Below are 19,127 nucleotides of genomic sequence, written 5' to 3'. Positions count from 1 at the left end.
ATAAGCTGCAGGAATGAGCTCGAATCTCTCTAGTTTTACTTCCATGGCCTTTCCTCGAGATATACGTAGGAGGAACAATATACTAGTTTACTCTTCTAAGAACGGACACGAATTGTCTGAGCACATCCGTGACTCTTTCGCGCTTACCACACGAACCTGCTACGAAACACTCTGCCCTTCTTTGCAACTTCTGTTTCCTTTATAAGTCGTATCTGGTAAGGGTTTCAGAGCGACGAGCAATAAAGTATCAGTCGACACAGAATTTTGCAGACTATCTTCTGTATTGGTGGACTACGCCACCTGAGGCTTATTCTAATGAAACTCAACTGGGCGTCTCCCTTTCCTGCGGTTAATTTCATGTGGTCGTTCCCATTTCACTTGTTCTATACGTATACTCTCAGATTTTTAATGGATGAGACTACTTTCATTGACTGTTCAGAATTCATCTAATCGTACAACAACGGAATTTCCTCTTATTTGCGCGCAAAACGTTCAGATTGTTTATGTTGAGCCTCAGCTTGCAGTCCGCAGACAAAGCGCCGATCTTTTCGTTGAAATGAAATGTAATGTATTGCGAATACATAGAAAGAAGGATCCTTTATTGTATGATTATATGATAGCGGAACAAATACTGGTAGCAGTTACTTCTGTAAAATATCTGGGAGTATGCGTACGAAACGATTTGAAGTGGAATGATCATATAAAATTAATTGTTGGTAAGGCGGGTGCCAGGTTAAGATTCATTGGGAGAGTCCTTAGAAAATGTAGTCCACCAACAAAGGAGGTGGCTTGCAAAACACTCGTTCGACCTATACTTGAGTATTGCTCATCAGTGTGGGATCCGTACCAGGTCGGGTTGACAGAGGAGATAGAGAAGATTCAAAGAAGAGCGGCGTGTTTGGTCACAGGGTTATTTGGTAAGCGTGATAGCGTTACGGACATGTTTAGCAAACTCAATTGACAGACTCTGCAAGAGAGGCGCTTTGCAACGCGGTGTAGCTTGCTGTCCAGGTTTCGAGAGGGTGCGTTTCTGGATGAGGTATCGGATATGTTGCTTCCCCCTACTTATACCTCCTGAGGAGATCACGAATGTAAAATTAGAGAGATTCGAGCGCGCACGGAGGCTTTCCGGCAGTCGTTCTTCCCGCGAACCATACGCGACTGGAACAGGAAAGGGAGGTAATGACAGTGGCATGTAAAGTGCCCTCCACCACACACCGTTGTGTGGCTTGCGGAGTATAAATGTAGATGTAGATGTAGAACTTACTCGCATTGTGATTTCACGACACTGTGGAACAAAATTAAAAGAGCACTTTTTCGAAACTCCGTAACTGTCTTCCATTCCCACGCATGTTTGAAATTCGGCTCAAAGGTGCCTATAATCTTCCTCTGCAACGGTGCAAAATGGGGGTGCCCTGCCACGTCACCCTCAGACTCGGTGACGCTTCCAACACCGAGGTGTCGATAACTGTGGAAAAAAGGCCACAATCAAAAAGTTCATGTGAGCTCTACCGCGAGTTACTTATATCACATTGGCGCCAAATTTTACCAAAATTCTGCCCAACGCCACAGTGGACGTGCCACACGATGGGAAAGTCGTCACATCCCCTCTTACCCGCAGTTCACCCCTTCTTTCGATGCGTCTACGACAGAGGCCAGATTGCGACACAAGCGTTGAAATCACGATGATTTCTTATGGGTGTCCGAAGGTAACATCTCAGACACACTGCCGTTCAAAATCGACTTGATTTGGGGGAGGCATGAAGGGCGTTAATGAAACAACTACTGCCCTTGGGTCGATTACCATATATTTCTTGGTTGAAAACAACAGCTCCCGATCCGATGACCAACAGTAGGACGTTCTTTACAACATTCGACTCCTGTACCAACCCCTGGGCGTTTCTATCCTACTCTAAGGACATATGGGGCTGCAACCCCATTAAACGTGATCTGATCCCTTTGGAGTGTATTGCGACCTCAATTTTTGCTCTGGTATTCAGTGTGGAACCATTAGGATCCCTTCAAAACCGTTCGATGTAATCTGAAACAGACCCGAAGCATAAAAGCGTCTTTATAATTTTTCATCCTTCCTTTTTGGCGTCCTCCTATGTCGTGATCACGGAGGGGTGGACTATTAACTTGTGGTTAAATAAAACGTCAAAGTGTCCCTCTAAGACTCCCCCAGTTCGGCAACACCCTTGGTGCCATCCACGCTCCTTTGTTGAGCACGCTACACCTACATCTACATGACTACTCTGCAATTAACATGAAATGCTTGGCAGAGGGTTCATCGAACCACAATCATACTATCTCTCTACCATTCCACTCCCGAACAGCGCGCGGGAAAAACGAACACCTAAACCTTTCTGTTCGAGCTCTGATTTCTCTTATTTTATTTTGATGATCATTCCTACCTATGTAGGTTGGGCTCAACAAAATATTTTCGCATTCGGAAGAGAAAGTTGGTGACTGAAATTTCGTAAATAGATCTCGCCGCGACGAAAAACGTCTTTGCTGTAATGACTTCCATCCCAATTCGCGTATCATATCTGCCACACTCTCTCCCCTACTACGTGATAATACAAAACGAGCTGCCCTTTATGGCACCCTTTCGATGTCCTCCGTCAATCCCACCTGGTAAGGATCCCACACCGCGCAGCAATATTCTAACAGAGGACCAACGAGTGTAGTGTAAGCTGTCTCTTTAGTGGACTTGTTGCATCTTCTAAGTGTCCTGCCAATGAAACGCAACCTTTGGCTCGCCTTCCCCACAATATTATCTATGTGGTCTTTCCAACTGAAGTTGTTCGTAATTTTAACACCCAGGTACTTAGTTGAATTGACAGCCTTGAGAATTGTACTATTTATCGAGTAATCGAATTCCAACGGATTTCTTTTGGAACTCATGTGGATCACCTCACACTTTTCGGTATTTAGCGTCAACTGCCACCTGCCACACCATACAGAAATCTTTTCTAAATCGCTTTGCAACTGATACTGGTCTTCGGATGACCTTACTAGACGGTAAATTACAGCATCATCTGCGAAAAACCTAAGAGAACTGCTCAGATTGTCACCCAGGTCATTTACATAGATCAGGAACAGCAGAGGTGCCAGGACGCTTCCCTGGGGAACACCTGATATCACTTCAGTTTTACTCGATGATTTGCCGTCTATTACTACGAACTGCGACCTTCCTGACAGGAAATCACGAATCCAGTCGCACAACTGAGACGATACCCCACTGGCCCGCAGCTTGATTAGAAGTCGCTTGTGAGGAACGGTGTCAAAAGCTTTCCGGAAATCTAGAAATACGGAATCAACTTGAGATCCCCTGTCGATAGCGGCCATTACTTCGTGCGAATAAAGAGCTAGGTGCGTTGCACAAGAACGATGTTTTCTGAAACCATGCTGATTACGTATCAATAGATCGTTCCCTTCGAGGTGATTCATAATGCTTGAATACAGTATATGCTCCAAAACCCTACTGCAAACCGACGTCAATGATATAGGTCTGTAGTTAGATGGATTACTCCTACTACCCTTCTTAAACACTGGTGCGACCTGCGCAATTTTCCAATCTGTAGGTACAGATCTATCGGTGAGCGAGCGGTTGTATATGAGTGCTAAGTAGGGAGCTATTGTATCAGCGTAATCTGAAAGGAACCTAATCGGTATACAATCTGGACCTGAAGACTTGCCCGTATCAAACGATTTGAGTTGCTTCGCAACCCCTAAGGTATCTACTTCTAAGAAACTCATGCTAGCAGCTGTTCGTGTTTCAAATTCTGGAATATTCCATTCATCTTCCCTGGTGAAGGAATTTCGGAAAACTGCGCTCAATAACTCCGCTTTAGCGGCACAGTCGTCGGTAACAGTACCATCGGCACTGCGCGGCGAAGGTATTGACTGCGTCTTGCCACTTGTGTACTTTACATACGACCAGAATTTCTTCGGATTTTCTACCAAATGTTTCGTTGTGGAACCTATTAAAGGCATTTCGCGCGTCTGTAAATTTTAGCCAATCTTTGGGATTTCGCGTTCTTCTGAACTTCGCATGCTTTTTCCGTTGCCTCTGCAACAGAGTTCGGACCTGTTTTGTGTACCACGGGGGATCAGTTCCATCTCTTACCAATTTATGAGGTATGAATCTCTCAATTGCTGTTGCTACAAATGTACCTGTCAGAATCTTCGACACACATTCAGCCTCGCTGTTGCTTTAGCACCTGAGGGCTAGGCAACCCTTTCGACACCTTTAAGAACGGTCTGCGCAGCCCATGAGTGACGTCGCAGGGCGCCACGCTTTTGGCACGTTATAGATGAATTTTGTAGGCACCTTTGAACCAAATTCAAAACTTAAACGTCGAAATGGAAAACAGTTACGGGCTTAAGACAAAGCAATCATTTAATCTTGTTGCTCTTTGTATATTCAACTACATCATCCAGGAACAGCCACACGAAACATCAGACGTTATCCACGAGGTTCAAATGTTCAAATGTGTGTGAAACCTTATGGGACTTAACTGCTAAGGTCATCAGTCCCTATGCTTACCACTACTTAACCTAAATTATCCTAAGGACAAACACACACACCCATGCCCGAGAGAGGACTCGATCCTCCGCCGGGACCAGCCGCACTGCCCATGACTGCAGCGCCTGAGACCGCTCGGCTAATCCCGCGCGGCTATCCACGAGGTTCATGTGTGCATATTGTGACCAGTAATGGTCCTGTAACACTGCCTCGGTGTGCTTCCGAAGCCGGCCGGTATGGCCGAGCGGTTCTAGGCGCTTCAGTCTGGAACCGCGCGACCGCTACGGTCGCTGGTTCGAATCCTGCCTCGGGAATGGATGTGTGTGATGTCCTTACATTAGTTAGGTTTAAGTAGTTCTAAGTTCTAGGGGACTGATGACCTCAGATGTTAAGTCCCATAGTTCTCAGAGCCATTTGCTTCCTAAGCTGACTTTAGGTCTGAAGATTTCTCTCTGTTAACAACGACAGCCGCGCGGGATTAGCCGAGTGGTCTCAGGCGCTGCAGTCATGGACAGTGCGGCTGGTGCCGGCGGAGGTTCGAGTCCTTCCTCGGGCATGGGTGTGTGTGTTTGTCCTTAGGATAATTTAGGTTAAGTAGTGTGTAAGCTTAGGAACTGATGACCTTTGCAGTTAAGTCCCATAAGATTTCACACACATTTGAACGTAACAACGACATGTTGTGCTCTGTTTCCTAGGAATGTCTAAACCGAATCCCAAAGCTGGGCCGATATTCTGTCAGCTCGTACTTTCCATACTTAACTTTCATAGCTTCTGTAGCTAGGATCAAGTAAGAACATCCTAATACGGTGTGGATTCGCTTTTAACCGAGAGAATGCTCCTTCAAGGATATGCGCCACGTGCGGTAATATAACAAACGTCCCGTAAGGTATGCGGCAGTAAATCGAGCATTCACGTTGCCGTGGCAACAGAGCACGGGAGAGCGCGCGGGCACGGGGGGAAGTGGCGACCGCCGACGCACGCGGCACGCCCGCTCGCTCAGGTCGGAAAGGAGCGAACCGCGGCATAAAGCCTGATAAGCCGGCCGTAATACACAGCGGCGAGGCCGCGAGATGAGGCCGCCCGGCGGGCTTAACTATGACAAATGGCCGGCGCAGTTACCGCTTTATCCATTTGCGGAATAAGAAGGAACGGCCGCGCCGCCTCCCGCCCAGCAGCAGGGGCACGCCGCGCGATACGAAAGAGAGCAGCGCCGATCGGCCGGGAACTTGTCGGAAATTTAATATTGATGAAATTACAGGGCCGCCCAACTTTGTCTCCGCCTTTGCCGGGAAATGCACAAAATGCCAGCTCTGTTATTCCGCGCGCGTAGCCCGATCGGAAACGTCGCATTCCTCCCTACCTCCCTCCATCCTTCCTTCCTTCCTCCATCGGTGCTGCGGGAAATTTCGCCTCTTAGACAAACACACGTACTTGGCCCTCTCTCCTCGAGGTTTCGTGCCGGCGTAAAAATGAGGTAAAGAGACGAAATATATATATACTTGTCCCAGACTGGAGTAGATGTGTTCTTGCAGCGCCAACTTCTTCCTAAACCGGCGGAACACCATCAAGAGCTTTGTATCGTGTGATGGACTGTGTTTGTATTAACGCAGCCGTAAGATACAGCAAAACAAAGCTCTCTGAGGCATATTGGTTCCTTTTTTCCCACCGGGATATCACCAAGTTGATTCATGTTTGGCTTACCACGAGCTACTTCATGTGGAATGGCGATTTCCGCCAACAGCTGAAGTCGTCGACATGTATAGTCCATTTAGTGTGGTGCTTGCCACCGACTTCATGGAGCGTTTCGAAAGACTGGCACGGACTTAAGGTACATTGTAAATTGTGATGCAGATGAAGTTGACACCTTCGTGATGTGGAGCTGTGGTTAGGAACGGCTCAAAGACTTCCTAAGAAGTCTGAACAGTCTACTATGGAAGAGGAAGAGAATCAACAGCTATCGCCAGTTACCGGGAATAGTGGCCACCTGGGCCATTGCGTGTATGACTTTCAAGTCATCACCCGAGCCAGAAAATAAGGATGGTTAGTAGCCTCGTATCGTATGTGCGATGGATACACGAGCCACAGTATCTCAGATGGGCGAGAGATGGCACATAGAGTGCCTCCTGATGAACAGTCGGTACTACACCAGCGATATGAGAAGTGTCACGAAACGCAACACCATTGAAGAGACACATCAAATGAAGAAGGGTCGAGCACGGCATTTCTGCCGTACATCCCAAATGTGAGAGACAGACTCGACCGTGTATTGCACAAACGGGGCGTAAAGACTATTTACAGAGTCACCAAGAAGGGCATAGAGTATCTCAGGTTGCAATATCAGGGGCGTACCACATACCGTGTGGATGTGGAAAAGTCAATATTGGAATGATCCATCGATTCATTAAGACGAGGATCATCCAACAAAAAGGGTTCAAATGGATCAAATGGCTCTGAGCACTATGGGACTTAACATCTGAGGTCATCAGTCCCCCAGAACTTACAACTACTTAAACCTAACTAACTTAAGGACATCACACACATCCATTCCAGAGGCAGGATTCGAACCTGCGACCATAGCTGTCGCGCGGTTCCAGACTGAAGCGCCTAGAACCGCTCGGCCACACATGGCGGGCAACAAGAACGGCATTGCAGGTTTCAACAGGTGTAAAAATTGCCTGTAGTGGAACATGTACTGTTTGAGATAAATCACGTAATTAAATTTGCCGATACGTAGGTTGTCGCTGTCAAAAAAGGGCTGTGGACGACCTTTTGCTCAGGAAAGCCTTTGACATTCATAAACATGACGGTTTTTATAAGAAAAAAGAAATCCTCCCGCTAAACATATCTTGGATTCCCGTGCTTCACCGAACGACCGTTGCAGGCAACAGTGGACGAACAACAGCAATAACGACCAGGGCGTTAGCTCGGTGAGCTATTTCAGCCCACCACCACAATGGAACCCGAATCTCTCAATGGTAAACGTTCGTGCTGCAATAACATCAGGGAATCCACTAAACCATCATCGGCAGCAGATTGCGAGACGAGCACTTCATGAGCTGCCGCGAAGTCCCAACAGATCTATGGACATCGTTAGGCTGGTTTAACACGAGAACAACTAACTTGTTACTGTCGACACTTAAGACACTGAAAAGGTCTCCTACACAGCCGGGCGACTTCCGATCACAAGCCACTTCCAGCAACAGACAACAACAAGTGCGTCTTGTCACTGAGTTTCATACGGACCAGCTGCAAGTGGTCGCTTTCTGGTATTCGGCAAGCACAAAAGAGGAGAAGGAAAATAAAACAATGAAATTAATACACCTAGCTGCATACAGAGGTTGATATAAGTCAACGGGGACAGTTGAAAATGTGTGCACCGACTGGGACTCGAACCCGAGATCTCCTGCTTACATGGCAGACGCTCTATCCATCTGAGCCACGCAGGACACAGCGGACAGTGCGACTGCAGGGACTTATCTCTGGCACGCCTCCCGTGAGACCCACATTCCTAACTTATTGTCCCGCACTATATCCATAGTGCCCCTGCTCATTAAAACTCATTACTCGCGGCTTTTTGCCGATTCCCGTTAAGAGTTCGGGCACTGTTTGTGCATCCGCACAGAAGAAGATGGTCAAATGACGGGTGAGCCTTAACTATATATATATATATATATATATATATATATATATATATATATATATATATATATATATGAAGATGGACACGTCCGAAAGAACAGATACCATCTTCGTATATAAATAAGACAATGGTTGCGTTCTATCAACAAATCAACAAATTTCGTGAAACAAAGAAAAACCTCATTTTTTTATCAGCAACAGAAGGGCGACTCAGACATATTCTTCAGGTATTTATGAATGCCTGCAGTCTCCTTAGAAGAACTACTGAACAACATTATATTTTCGCATCAGAATAAATGCGATTTTAATTAGTCAGTAGACACTACTGTGAATTCACTGTTGACTAACCTTTCAATACACACTGTTTGTTAACCAATGTAATACATTCAACTAATGTCAAGATGCGTTGATTACAGTACAGATGGTTCAAATGGCTCTGAGCACTATGGGACTTAACATCTTAGGTCATCAGTCCCCTAGAACTTAGAACTAGTTAAACCTAACTAACCCAAGGACACCACACACATCCATGCCCGAGGCAGGATTCGAACCTGCGACCGTAGCAGTCGCGCGGTTCCGGACTGCGCGCCTAGAACCGCGAGACCACCGCGGCCGGCGATTACAGTACACTATGGATACTTACTATTTTCATACAATTTATTGTTTTGTACAGAAGTAATTGCGTATTAGAATAAAGGTCCCTGCAGAACCAAGAAATCCTAATTGAACAGAAAGCTGCAGAAGATTGCTCTTCATTCACACGAACGTTCTCCTCCTAGGATGTTGTTTCTTATAAAGTGAATAAAGTAATTTAATCATGGCGTATAATGGTTTCATCAAGTTTGGCTTACAGTGAGTTGACAAATACCAGTTGTCGTGAACAGAGGAAGATAAACAGCAATCGTGCCATACAATGATTTCGCCGGTAAGACGTAAAATGAGTCGACACACGCTAATAGTCGAGAACGTAGGAACATACGCTTCCTCTTCCAAGATAAACACTAATTTCAAAGTGTTATCTACAGTTCAGGCTCGGCAACTCGTAATAATAAATGGTTCAAATGGCTCTAAGCACTATGGTACTTAACATGTGAGATCATCAGTCCTCTAGACTTAGAACTACTTAAAGTAACTAAGCTAAGGACATCACACACAGCCATGCCCGAGGCAGGATTCGAACCTGCGACCGTACCAGCAGCTCGGTTCCGGACGGAAGCGCCTAGAACCGCTCGGCTACAACGGCCGGGAACTCGTAATAAGAGCATATCAAACATTAAGTGTCCACAGAGCATGTGAAATGGCGCAAAAGGTATAATTACATACGATTAGTCATTTACTTCGAAATATAGTAAATACTTTGACGAATAATGATACGTCAGTCACCTGCATATCACCTGCATACGGGATAGTAATATGTAACACTTTTAATTTCTTTTTCCTAAAAATCGATTGTGAAACATTTACACAGCAGAAAATTGACGCAGAACGAAAAAGTGCAACAGTTATCAGATTGCTAATCGCTAAAATTGCAACCTCTTGAAGACGGCATGCAACAGACTGATGAAGATTTGCCCTTTATCCACGTCGTGTGGGGGTTAGTTCAGTGCAATGGAAGAGTGAGACAGCGACCCTATGCTGAGCTGTTCACACAACTGCGGAATCCACATCACAATACCTTTCCATCGGAAACTCATCATCAGCACACCTGTCCTTACTGTTTTGTAATGACTGCTGTAAAAATAAACCGACCGTTACCGAATGCAAGCCTTAGGGGGATGATTAAAGTGAACATTACTGCTGTCAACAGCATGTTTTATTAGTCTCCTATTCATCCCCTCCCCCCTCCGCCCCCCTCCCCCCCCTCATGTGAAAGTGAGAGAAAGTTTTCTAAATGTTTTGAATCGAGAAAGTGCCGTAGGACTTGAGTACCAGCTCGGCATTCACGTAGTGGGATGTGACAAACCGCCTAAAAACCACTTCGAGGCTGGCCGGCCCACTGACCCTCGTCGTCAATTCGCCGGGCCGATTCGATCCGTGGCCGGTGCATCTCTCCACCCTAGAAGTGGCGCTTTAACACGCACGCCTATCTGGGCTAGATACATAGATAAATGGAAGTAAGAAATCAAACAAACTGACAGCGACTCTTCCACACTAAACTACTCAAGCATATCCTAAACAACCTCGGAAATTTTGTCGGTATTGTTCGTGTTCACCCGTCACATGTGGTGCAATACTTTCTTTTAACAGAATAGACAGCAAGAGAGTATCGTCAGCTCTATTTGCAGACGACGTCGTGAGCGGGATTGCTTGTGAGAAGAGTGGGCATAACACGTGGAGGCGGAATGAGAGCGGTGCAGGGCGCCGCGTGGCGAGAACGGGTCGCGCGGAAGCTGGCGGCAGGCGGGTTGCGGGCTGCGGCACTTGCAGGCGCCAGCGACTGCGACTGCGGCTGCGCCCGCGGCGCGATAAAGGCGGCGCAGATAAGCTGCTATTGTGGCGACCGTGATAGGCGCCGAGCGTCGGCGCAAACTGGCGATTATTTTTAAGGGCCTTGCAGGGACTGCCCCGCTCTCCGTCCGAGGAGATTCTGGGCACAGCGCGAGAGACCCTCAAAACGACAAGCTCCTCAGAAAGAGGGTGGAATTACGGCTTTGTAGGCAGTGCAACATACTGTCATCGATTTTACTTTCTTTCCATCTCTCTCTCTATTTATTTCATTCTGTAGTTGAATCCACGGTTATTAGAACACACGGTAGGGACTGAAGCGTTGCTGAGATGTTTAAAAAAATTCTCAGTAAGTCACGATATGAACAGACTATGAATACTAAGAAATTTTAGGTAACTTGAATGCAGTGACGAGGAAGAATGATATCCAAGAACGATTGCCTATCGAAGTCAAAAAAAAAAAATGGTTCAAATGGCTCTGAGCACTATGGGACGCAACTGCTGTGGTCATAAGTCCCCTAGAACTTAGAACTACTTAAACCTAACTAACCTAAGGACAGCACACAACACCCAGCCATCACGAGGCAGAGAAAATCCCTGACCCCGCCGGGAATCGAACCCGGGAACCCGGGCATGGGAAGCGAGAACGCTACCGGACGACCACGAGCTGCGGGCGCCTATCGAAGTCGGAGGGCTCCAAACGATACATATCGAACGTGCGACAGTAAATCGATTATGGAAGTCTCGTGGTGCGCGTCATGATCAATTATTTGTGATCGTCTTTTTTATCAGTTTTGCGTTGTTTCTTCAGTTCGTGTACATTACATTCCCGCCGTAATTGTTTGTGATTCCATTGGGAAATCGACACGGTTTCTCTTGATACAGAGTGTAATGTCTACTGCTTCTCATGTTTCTTCTGCGGATTGCCTCACATGGAAAACTCGAATTCCATGCACATCCAGCATAGACAAATGTTCGACTTTTTACCGGAAATATGGACCTCTGCCCGACGAGGAAAGCAGGGACTGTGTTGACTGTGGTGTTGCGAAGTCTGTAAAATTTTGTAAGAGGAGTGTGGACACTGAGATTCCGTTGCAATTTCATTGCGGACTTTGCGGAAAGCGAACCAGCATCAGGAAAAATACGTGGTTCGAGTCCTCCGAATTATCGATTCAGACGAGCGTAATTCATCTGTCGTCGTGGATTCGAGATTACACGTTGCAAGCCACAGCATCGGCAAATACCCTGTGTGACTACTTCGGGTTTTGCCGAGAAGTGTGCTACGTGATAGTGGCAAATGACAATGTGCCAATTGGTGGACCGAATAAAACAGTAGAAGTAGACGAATCTCATATTATTAGACGAAAGAATCAGAGAGGGTGACCTTCTAAAATTGATGTAGATCATATTTGGATTTTCGGTTGGATAGAAAGAGAGTCCCGCAATTGTTTCGTTGTCAGGGTATTGTCCCGAGACAAAGTGACTTTAGTGGATCTCACAAAACATTTCATACTGCCTGGCAGAAAAGTTATCACAGACGGGTTTCAGTCGTACCACACTCTGCAAGCTGAAGGGTTCGACCACGATTTCGTGAACCACTCAGTGGAGTTTGTCTCTTCAGATGACGCCAGTGTCCATAACCACCATAACCAGAATATAGAACGGCTGTGAAAGTCTGTCAAGTCAACCATAAAGAGAGAAGGGCGTCCATGACAGAGGGACGAATTGTAGTTGTTCCAGTACCTATACCTCCACAACTTGCGTTTGCAGGGGCAAGTCGACGCATGCGACACTCCGCCGATATTCCTGTGCAATATTGGCAGAGTTTACCATGGGTACGGGAAAAAAGTAATTGCCCCTGTACCTTATACATCACGCGGACTGTCACAAGACGGTAACACCGACGACGAGTAAGGTAAGTCGTCTCCTTTGAATTTGCAAGTGCGTCTATAACGCTTTTCTTTTGTCGTTGCTGTAGTGACAACTTGAAACATACTCGTAACGCGCGCCACGAGACTTTCATATTCGATTTACTATCGCACGTTCGATACATATCGTTTTGAGCCCTCCAGCTTCGATAGGCAATCATTCTTGGAAATTACCGAACGTTCCAATGGCGATGAATAAAATGTTGTCTGACGGAACAGTGTAACAAAGCTCTTACTTGAAAATCTACGCGAGAATGAGGAAACCTTCAGCAAATAAATTTTAGTGTGGTTCTGCTTTGTAATAATAAATAAGAAAGAACACGTGAAGTGTCCGGTCACTATACTACCGACAAATTCGCCCTCCATCTTTTCGATGTGTCCACCGAAACAGTAGAGAAATTTATATAAAGTTATATTTATTACACAGGAGACAAGGAAGGTAAGGCGTTTTCAAGGAAACCCAATTTGTATCAAAATTACGATATAATCTATATTGACAAAGGACAGGATATGCAAGTTAATGTCCATAGTTCGACATGAGATAGAGAAAATCGCAGATACACGGAACAAAAAAGGACGATAGCTAATTTCGAATGTTAAAAAATTAATTGCACAACATCTCGATACTTATAATGGTGTGGCTCCTTAATTTTAGTCTCTGGCCACAGCATAATACAGTTATTACTCTGACAATTTAGGTTTTCTTAAGATAAAAAAGAAAAACTACGATTATCGAAATAAACGTACAATCACATACACATGTCCGAGTGCCTGATACGTATATTTTCCATAGCAACATATGTAATGTTTTAGGATCATTGGGCGTCGTCTCAGTTGTAAGCTCGTATGCAAGCGTTCAGTAGCCCGCTATAACCTGTTGCGTTGCCATTCTGTTTTTGAGTGAATTCAAGGTTCTTTATGGGAGAGTGTGTTCTTATGAACGACTGAAGACTAAGAGTACAGATACACTACAGTTAGTCCATCTGTGTATTGAGCGGTTCTGAATGTCATGTATTGTTTTCAGCGAAAGATAATGGTTACCTGTACGATCGAGAGTTGTAATGACCGCTTCAGGCTACGAAAAAAGTACATTTTTCAGTAAGGAACTGGCTTCAGACAAGTTCAAGAGCATCTTTACTTAAATAAACTGAACGGATTATGGAATTCATTTTGAAATGGAAAGAGAATTTCGACTGTTTCACAGTAATTTCACTAGCGGAATCCCATAAGTTATTATAATATTAATAATTAGTAATGTTAATAATAAATAATAAATTAATAATATTAATAATAAACGCGAAATATCCAGGAATGAAAGACTTCAATGTGATGTGTTTTGTAACGACAAGTATTTTCATCAGATTGAAAGGCAATAATTGTATGAAGTGGATTACGAAGCAAACAGATCACATTGCTCAGACTGCGAATGGACATGAACGTAGAAAATCAACGTTTCAGTATTCAGTAAGGAATGAAAACCACTCAAGATGAGAAACAGCAAAAGCAATAAGCGAACAAAGACAAAAAGTGAAGAAAATGAAAAACAGTATAGCTAGATTTTAGAAAACAACAGTCTTTTAGGTATTTCTTAAAAAAAGTTTTATATAGAGACAAAGTTCTGAATAAAGGCAAATTTGTTTCTTTATTTAACTAATATATAACTTAATAATAATAATAATAATAATAAAGTATAACAAGAAAAATTCTAACTGTATTCCCAGTTGTATACGAGTTAAACTTGTATGCCTATAAGCTTCTATGCGTTGCAGTAAGACGAAAGAGCCTTGTAACCGCGTGTAAACCCTTCCTACAGTCCCTTTGTCGCAGTATATGAGCTGACAGCTCTGTTATAGTGACAGCTTCCTGAGGTCATATTGAAGTTACTTGCCTGTTTACGGAGCTCTAGCAAGCCTGGGGTACCTGTAAGACAGATGCTGCGTACCAAGGAAACAGGAAGAGATGCAGTATTAGCTCTGCCGTGTATCGACGACGCCGACATCTTACTCTTCTTGACTTACCAGCCACTGGCGGAAGACATCAAGTTGCCTAGCACTTAAAGCTAACCAAAGGTTATAGCACACAAAGGGAACCAATACTGTAGAACCTGGTGTATTATATAGCAGCGCTGCTTGAGCATCACTTAAATAGTTCCAGAAATCTCGGGTTCTGCTCGAAATTTCAATCACCCCACTATCTAACGATTTCTGTTGGTACTGTCTCCACGATAGGTCTTATCGTTGTAATTTATTCTCCCAGTCACAACTACAGTTTGTTTAATACCATTATTTCGTTTATTATGCATTTAATGCTCAATTAATTTTCTTTCTTCTTTCGTTTGAAAGTTACCACTGTGTTTTCAAGTAGAATAAGAGTTGGTAACATGTTCAGGTAATATTTTCTGAAGGAGAAAGTTTTTACATTTTTTAGCTTTACCTAAAAATCACCTAACAGATTTATATATTCATCCGTGCAGCATGAGAATTATAGCTGCAGATTTGTTCAAATACAATATGAGTTCTACAATTGTAGAACCTCATGAAATTTACCTATATTTGTCAAGCAATTGTTAATTTTTAAGAGAGCTAAAGCTTGTTGTTGTGGCTAGATTGTTCTCTCTGTGTCACTGCGCAAGTCAAATGTCACGTAATTGCTCGAACAGCGCTCGATATCGTATCGACCACTGATCTGTATCGATAAATTCCGAGCTAGTTCGAATGTATTGTTTGCCCAGCCTTCCTATACAAACATTGATTTATTTGCTGCATGTAAATACTGATTTATTTGCCATCACTAATTTTTCTTAAAAGTAAAACAAGGTTAGTGATGAGAATAATGAGATGGCGCTTGCAGGTTTTTTGCCTTATACCGGGATTATCTCCAATAGGATTGATGGTATTCTGAAGAAAGAGTGTGCGAAGTTGTTTTTCAGCCATCATTTATGATTGGCGCTCTTTTAAAATCTGTAAAGGATGGTATTGGTTTGCGCAAGGCGGTTGTGCAGTTGCAGCACTCCATATGATTGACCATAAAAACAGCGGAGGACCGATGTATAGAGCGTAAGCGTTACATACACATGCTTACAAGAGCCAGAAGAGTCTGCGACTACAGAATACTGATTTCATAATACCCTACAACTATAACAACACAGAGACTCTGGAGTGTGATTCCAGTTACTGGGATAGGAATACTAAAGAAGCTGCTAAGATTGAACTAGCAAGTGAGCTTATAAACAGAAACCTTTTATGCCTAAATTCTTGTTGGTATCCTGCTCTCTCCCTGATCATGTACGATAGGGACAGACTTAGCGCTCTTTGCTCATCTGTTGTAGGTTAATGTTTCACTATAGCGTCTGATTTCGGTCATCTTTGATTCCATTGTGGTGCAAGCTGTGTTTTGTGTATGTTGTCTACCTTCGTAAGCCCTTTTTCGCTTTTCTGTCGACGCGCCCCATCCATCGAGGACTTACATTACCAGGCACATTGATTTCTCATTGCATCTCTCCAAACTGTATTCAGTGGTTTTCATCCTTTACTAATTATTGAAACATTGATTCTTCTTCTAGATTCATGTCCATTCTCTAGCTGAGCAGTTTCATATAGTTGCTTCATAATCCACTTCATACTGCCTTTGTCCAACTTAAATTCTGCAGGTACATCATTATACGCAGTATTCGTAATAGGCTGCATTGAATGATGAATCCAAAGGAGCTTGATCGGAATACGAACTAGAATTATAATGTGGTTGAATGTAGCAAATGACTAAAGCATACGTCAACAAGAAAGTATCACGTGATATTTTATTTGTATTTACCGTTGATAGCTTACAGTTCAGCTAACCTCTCTTTGCAGTAACAATGACACAATCACTGTTTGAAAGCTTCTTTAAAGCGATATTTACTTCAGCAAATTCTTCAGTGATTTCGGATAGTTTTGTGCATTGATACAAATAAAACGCTGTACTTAGTTTGGCATTAAGGTGCAGCTTTTTAGTACCAATTTTAATGGTCAAACGGAGAAACTCTTTAGAAAGTCCATAGCTTTTAAAAGACGCTCTTTAACATTCGTTGAAAACCACTCACCGTGAATTTAAGACTCTAATAGACTTGCATTCCTTGCACTTACAAGCGATTCTGCTACCTCGTATGCAGTATGAATTTGCAGATATATGGATATTTGGTTTCAATTGCTACGTTTTCTAAAATCGGAAAACGGATATCCGGTCAGTGTCTGGTCTCCTTAAATCCACACACATTTTCGAAGACGGTTTTAGCACCACTATTCAGTTGTGTCGTTTTCGCTCTCTTCTTAATCCGCTTTCAAATTATTATCGTCTACAAAATTATTCATTAGTTTCCTCATCCCCGTTACCTCTTTCATTCGTTCCAGCCTCATTATCTTATACACGGTGAGTCATAAACGAGGAAAAATATGTCGTGCAAATTGTCACACACTGTCACAAACATAAATTCGTTTTCAACATGTTCCTATGTCAATACATGACAATGCAATTGAATGGTAATAGTCTGGAAATATGAAGTGGGCTTTTGGGTGTTACTGTGCGGCGACATTGGCAAAGGGGACAGATCGGCAACACGGCACAACATGCGAGTGTTGTAGGTAGTCTAGTCGCTCACGAGAAGGCGAGGCATGCGGCGTCAAGCGACGGTCTGCATGCCACTGCGAGCAATGACAGCGCCCACATCTTTCTCGTACCGGTTACGCTGGCCGGTATTATGTATCGTGGCTAGTTGGCATAGGGAAAGGAATGTGAGGAGGGGCTGCACTACTATACATGCATGTTTTATAATTTGGTTTTTGTGTATCAGACTTAGTTTTAAGAAACGAGTACATACATGAAGAATACAAAATTCAACTGCACAAGTATGTGGCAGTTAATACAAACGAACACAATACAGTTGTACAAATCGAAACTAACATAGAAACACATGACCAGAAGCTGCAATGGCGGTTTATAAGTACTGTTCGAAATGACGGCCACGATGTGTGTGGCAAAGTTGAACTCTTCGCAGGAAGGTTTGCTGAACACGATCCAACATGTCTGCATCTCTTTACGTAATATCACAGACATGTTGTATTCTGCGTTGAATGGTGCTGACATCAACATCCTCTCCTTCATAAATCACAGATTTCAGATGGCCCCACAAAAAGAAATCCAGTGGATTCAGGTCTGGCGATCTTGCTGGCCATGCTACAGGGTCTCCAAGACCGATCCATTTCGAAGGGAAGGCATTGTCCAGGTGGCGTCGTACTGTGCCGCTGAAGTGAGCGGGGACACCATCATGCATGTACCACAGATTCATACGAGAGGCCAAACTAACGTCTTCCAACAATTCCGGTAATGTAGCGTACAGGGAACGCAGATACCGCTCTCCTGTAAGCCTTTGTGGTAGCACATGTGGCGCTACGAGATGGTGATCAATAATACCACACGAGATGTTGTCATCGCATCGTTGTTGGTACCCTCGTATCACTGTGCTGTGGGGGTTTTCTTCCCCCCACTCGTGCCAATTATGTGACTTCACTACACCCTTTTTCGTGAAATAGCCTTCGTCGGTGAACAGTATTGTTCGTGAAAAATGCTGGTCGCGAGTCTGATACAATAGGATAAAGTTTCAGAAGTCCAGATCTGGTGCTTATTGGTTGGTTGGTTTGGGGAAGGAGACCAGACAGCGAGGTCATCGGTCTCATCGGATTAGGGAAGGAAGTCGGCCGTGCCCTTTGAAAGGAACCATCCCGGCATTTGCCTGGAGCGATTTAGGGAAATCACTGGTGCTTATTGTTCGGTCCTCCGCAACAGTTGGTAACAATTTTTCTTCGTCATCCGCACTGTACGTCGGCCACGACCAATAAATCATGGAGGTGCTACATATGCACCATACTCCCTCAAGCGCCTGTCCACAGAGTAAAACGTTTTTGCGGACGGAAGGCGCAACCTCTCGTGATACACTTGCCTTGCAACTTCAGCTCTCCCATCTGCAAGCCCGTAGGTGAGGTGGATGTCGGCGTATTCCTCGTTTGTGAATCTTGCCATGGTACTGTAGTAACACTGCGACGCGGCCGCTAGCACCTGTCGACACAGCGAGAATCGGGCAGAGTGAGCAGCGCAGAGGTGTTGTAATCATATCATGCAGGCCGCGGTTTTACTTCCGCTGTTGACCACTCTTTCCGATTACAGGACACACATTCCCTAACATGGGACTGTACACTCCGTTACCGCCGGCAACGTGTGATTCAGAAGTTCTCGTTCAATGGTTAACAGGTGTTTTTGTTTTACGTACACAGTACACCGAAGAGAACGAAATTAACAACGGTGCGTCATGTGTTACGCATAGCATCATGCAGTCCTCGAGATATTTTTTCTCATTTATGACTCATCCTGTATAATGAGTCGGCTATTAAAAGACTCGAACACTTGACATCACCACGTTCATAACCTAGGTGTCTATCGCGCCAAAACAAACAAATAAATTGTCGTATCCTTTACTGCTGTTTCTTGTTCCTGGCATACGGTCATGTTTCCTCCTATATCTCAACGGATTTTGTATCACAGTCACAGCAACCGTA

Source organism: Schistocerca nitens, chromosome 1 (assembly GCF_023898315.1).
Source record: "Schistocerca nitens isolate TAMUIC-IGC-003100 chromosome 1, iqSchNite1.1, whole genome shotgun sequence".
In the NCBI taxonomy this organism is placed as follows: domain Eukaryota; kingdom Metazoa; phylum Arthropoda; class Insecta; order Orthoptera; family Acrididae; genus Schistocerca; species Schistocerca nitens.
The sequence above is the reverse complement of the archived record's forward strand: the minus strand, read 5'-3'. Positions refer to the sequence as shown.